Source organism: Dromaius novaehollandiae, chromosome W (assembly GCF_036370855.1).
Source record: "Dromaius novaehollandiae isolate bDroNov1 chromosome W, bDroNov1.hap1, whole genome shotgun sequence".
Taxonomy (NCBI): domain Eukaryota; kingdom Metazoa; phylum Chordata; class Aves; order Casuariiformes; family Dromaiidae; genus Dromaius; species Dromaius novaehollandiae.
The window spans coordinates 18,413,201-18,418,726 of NC_088130.1; positions in this window are offsets into that span (position 1 = coordinate 18,413,201).

The following is a 5,526-nucleotide window of genomic DNA, read 5'->3' on the forward strand; positions in this document are numbered from 1 at the left end:
GAAAGAGTCATTCTTGCACAGCCCTACCTAGACCATTTGGCCAAAGCCTCTGTCACCCCCCAAAACCATATGATCCTGGCCTTCGTGAAGAGGCTTAGGCAAAAGTGCACGTGTATTGGGCTAGGTCTCATTCCCCTTTCAGTGGCTTCACCATATGTAGTTGTGATATGGCCCTGAAAGATAAAAAAGAGTGATCTTTTAAAAATGCTTTCTCTCAGCTGGTGTCTGTGTTTCTTGCTGTGTATGTTGGACAGTTGAATCTCTTTGAGCCATTATGTGTCTCTGCCTAGGCTAAATAAGATAAGAGTATACATGTGGAGAAACAGCATTACATGAAAGAAGAGGGTAAAAACATGTTTCATTCCAATGAAATCATTCCAGAAAGACTTGTATTTTATTTCTAAGAGGTTTTGCTTTTTTAACACTGATAAGTTGCGTAACCAAAAGGTGGCAACAGCCTATCTGCAACTGATGTATGCTTATGATGCATGCCCTTCGGCACTTGCAAGATTATATCCCCTGGTGCTTCCCAGATTGTCTCAGTATTGGGGAAAAAAAAGATCCTTGGGTATTATTTCTCATTAAGAATGCTATAAATAAGAAATATGATTACTGATTACAAAAATTATTTTTTATCCATCTAAATAAAGCAGATGAATAAAAAGATATGTTTGTATGTTTATTGCCATTTTAGCAGGTGCATTGAAGTATAAATTACAGCAGCATCAACGAATAAATTAATCATAATTAGCACTCAGTTAAAAAGACCTTTTCTCATCAAAGATGTGGATGCTATATTTAGAGCTGCTAATTTTAGATGGGGAGGATATTTACCAGCCAAGGTCTGATGCTTCTTAGAGAAAAACACTTAAGAGTAAGAATTAAATAATGAAGTTACCCATCAAATTAGGATTACAGTTAAAATACTCCCAAAGCAGGAAATGAAATGCGAGCATATCCATTTGTTTTAATTCAGTTGCATTCCTCCCATTAACATAAAACTTTAAATCGAATAGCCTGCACTTGACTTTGCCGCACCCTGCTCCTTAAGAGTAAGGGCTAAGCCAGAGGTACCTGAAGTAAAAATTAGGCACCACAAAGTTCTGCGCTGCAGTGTAAGTGACATAAACTGGAGCTTACCATTTAGATGACCAAGGCCCAAGTTTTGTTCATAAAACCTTCCAGCTGTCCCCAAACGCATCTAGTCATCTCTATGCTGTGCAATGGTACTGCGAGTCATGCAGCCTCGGTAAGGCCGGGGAGAGAGCGAGCAAGCGGTAGTGTAACTGGGTGTCTCGCTGCCTTCAGTCCCTGCAGGTGGGGGTCTGCCCGGAGACTGTGTAGATGTTAAAGAATAATGTGATGAACCACAGAAACGCAACGGGAAGCTTGGAATGCAAACTCTCCTCTCTTCACTGGCTCTGCATTTCACATAAAATGCTCTGAGCAAATTCACTGGGTCAGTCAGTATCAGTCTGCTTTCAGGAGAACTGCTTGTGCTATTGGGCCCAGAAATCAAAACTGATCATGCGCCCGGTTAAAAGAAAGGACATTGGTCTTCAAATGACTGTGTCCACGTGTAACCCCGTGTGTGAATTAGGTGACTAAATAGCAAACTAATTTTGTTAATAATCCCTTCAAGTTTACCCAAGGATTACACCACCATCAACACAGAAGTCTGAGCTTCCCTTTTTTTTAAATAACCTACTAACTACTTTTTTAAAATAACCTAAATAACCTTCTGTATGTGGATGAGTCAAAATTATTTGTATAGCAAACTTCTTCAGGCAGAACTTTCTCCATGGAGAACGTTTGACTGGAATTTCTCTACCAAGCAGGTTAAACTAAATCCATGTCAAACTATTTTCAGAAAACAATGTAAATCTCAAATTTTCACAAAAGCTTTTCTCTGATTAAAAAAAAGCAACCGTTCTCTTTAGTGAGCAACTGTCTGACATTATCTTATTGCTGAGTCAGTGACAGTGAAAAAGAAGAAGAATGTAGGTAGTAAGAAGATTGAGCAGGGGTTCTGTAATCATGTATATATACTACATATATAATTTATATGTGCTTTAGATACAAATGGATTAAGCAAATAAGGCGTGGTGATTTAGTAGTTCCAGCTTCACTTCTATTAGTAGGACAGCAGAAAAGTCATAAATTTGACTATTTGTCCTAAATCAGTGTATATTTTAGCAATCCTTCAAATAAATCCACAAATTTCAACACTTATCTCCAACCTCCAATTTATATGACACTATTTTATTTGCAAACAAGCAGGAAATTATGGTTCTCTTAACAAAAACTCTTTGCTAGCACAGTTAGTTTCATACTTCAAAATGTATATGGATTTTCCAATTAAAATGGAATTTTAGCTGAGAGTTTAGAATTTCAGACAGAATAACAGCTCTTCTCTTAAACTATTCATTGATTACCAGTTACTACTGCTTCATAAATATAGTAGTAGTTGATTTGAAATGCTTAGCAAAAAGCAGTATTAGATTGTCTTTCAGAAGCAGACTTTTTCAGAATGTTTGGACTACTTGTTATTTATTTGTCATTTTATTAATTCTTCTAAATGCAGGGTAATTTCTGTATTGGAGGGCAGTACAAATAAGTTCTGTATTTACTGCAGTTAATCATTATAACTCTTTTATACTGGTAAATAAATCTAGAAAATTAAACATTACATTTTTTTAATTAAGCATAAAATGATTTATTTTTGAGCTCCTAATTAAAGTGCCCTGAAGTTTGTCCCTCCTCTTCAAACCTTGAAGTTGGAGAAATGCAAAGTGTGGAAGATTAACCCACTAATGGAAATTGGATGCTGTATTTATTTCTAATCTCTGTTTGTCCCTGAAGTCACTATTATTTCATATCCCTCAGTTATTCCCAGCCTCTGTTCTCCATAAATTCCTACCATTTTGCAGCTTTGCAACCAATTATTTTTCATCCCATTTCCATAATTCACTCTCATGACAGGAAATCAGAAGGGAAATGAATTTGTTTTCTCTGAAAGAAGTTTTAAGGATGAATGGATGAGATTATCAGATGAACTTTGAAATATTTTAATGAAGTAATTAAAGTAAAACCTGATGAGGGGAGGGTGTTAAAAGCAAAGATTATTTTATAGCTGCTTTATCTTTTAAAGAAAAGAAGGATTTACTTAGTACACACTCCAGTTTTTATGCGCTTGGAGTGGCAAGCTCATGAAGTCAAGTACGACAGGCAGTATTTGCACTGATTGTGTTCACCCTAAATAACAGGCATAAAAGTGAAACCTGCTTTTGGATCTGCACTCCAAAGCAGTGCTGTAGAATATCATTGAGCTATAAATCTGGTGCAAAATGCAAGATGAGTTTAATTCTGGGTTAACTCACAATACTTAGAAAGAGTGATGTGGGCGCTGAGCATGCATTTCAAACTTTATCACTAGAAAATTAGTCTGAATTACTCTTTTAAGAAAATTAACAAAAAAAAATTTCTACTTTGACAGGAATATGGACTTTGGGCAAGTAAGTAACTGAGGGTCTGCATAGCAGTACCTGTATAAAATTCTCCAGTTATGCACAGAGAGTCAGATTAGATGATTTAGCAATATATTTAAAAACTTGTAAACTCTGAATTGAAACAAATTGAATGACTGACTTGTATAAAACACAAAAGGAGGCTTTAATATTAACAGTGCAAATGTCCCCAAATTCCGTAGTTGCTGTTCTTATTTATGTGGGTTGTTGTCATTATTCAGGAAAAAAAAAAATCAGCACCGTCTAATAGAAATGGTTGATCAGACAGCCTAAACAAATTGCTAAATTTGGGTTATTTTAAAGAGCACTTACATAACTTGTCAAAACAAGTTATGAATAATGTCTATCCATTGAAGATGTATGATAAAAAAAAAAAGCTTTTATTTTAAAGATTTCAAGAATAAAGCCTGTTAAGCACATTAATTGTGGCAAGCAGTTGGGATACACCTAATTCTTCTGTAATATTTACCCTGTAGTGCAAGAGCTCTTAATATTAGCCCAAAGACCAAATTTGCCAATTGTATCGCTTCCTTGATGAGCGTGTCCGTGAGCCGGGGCCCAGGGCTTACGCTTACGTGATGTACGTAATGCTTACGTGAGTGTGTCCTTTACCAGGTGCTCAGTTCCCTACATGTGGGAATGGATTGATGCCACAGCTAAAGCAGTAAAGAGACTTGTAGTCCCCAAGAGGGGCAATGCCATTGCAGCCCACTTTTCTGTCCCAGCCTTTGTTTCAGTTTAGGGTGGCACTTAAAGACCGGTTGACCAGTAGGGTTACAGGAGTAAATGCCCTTTTAGTTTTGCCCTAATAAAATGACCACAGAAGAGATGGGTAGTTCACATCTGTGTACAGAAATAGATTACTTTCTCCCTAATCACAGACAAGTTTATGCGAATATCAACGTCGTATGAAATTGCTTTAGAATTCTAGGGTGACCTTAATGTTAGAATTTTCTGCCCAGTAGATTACGTTTAGGTAAAGAGAATGAGCAGAAAGGCCTAGGGTCCACATCTGATCAGGAAAGATTGATGAATTCTTCATTAGAAAATGAATTTTGAGTGTTGTTGGACAAACTCGTATTCATTTCAGTGGGGCAGAGTTTTGACTCCTACAGTATTTCTTAAAATACAGGTACTGTTCTGTTTGCTTGGAAACAACTCTAAAATTCTCAGTGCACAGCCAAGCTGAAAAAGATTGGATAAGAGCAGTTTAGGTAATAGATGCAATGCAAGAAGCGAATGGGTTAAAAACATTAAACATAGGTGCTCTCAATTTTATATTGGTTTAGTTAAATCAGTGTAAAATCACAGCTTTAATCTGGGACAGTTTTGTGAACAGACCAGTCCCACATGGAAAGTAAAAAATTAGCTTCAATGTGCTGATTCAGGATTCTAGTACTGAAGGCTCATCTGCATGAGGAAATGAGTTGGTGTAGTTATGGGGAAGCTTTTACTTTGGAGAAAAGTGTTTTTTGTCCTTCAGTCACTGCAGAAGAAACATGAAGCATCAGGAAAGAGCTGTTTCAAAATATTCTGACCCTTCTAGATATAGTACTAGAAACCCAACCTATTGGGTTGACGACGTTATTTTGGTGAATTTTATTTATAGAAAATCACACATGATCTGACAGAGGTCATGTGAGAAATCTGCAGCAGAAATGGAAGCTGGATGAGATCGTTTCTATTGCAATTCAGTGTCTTAGATATAGATAAGCCTTTAAAATAGTTGCCTAATTCTCAGACTATGAGATTCATAGGTTGAGAGTCTTTTTGTTAGCATTTCTGTGGCCATCTGGAGATGCATTTTTTTACCTTGAGTAGCACAAAATATTCAATATGTTCTACGTATTATTGCTGTCTCAGAAATGCACTTCTCCCCTGTGGTGTTGTTGCTCATTTTGAAGTTCAAATTGTCAGTGGAGATTTCTGTAAGTGAAATCCATACAAGACACACAACTGTCATTGTGCAGTGGAGTTAATTGTGTCTCTCTTCAGATTC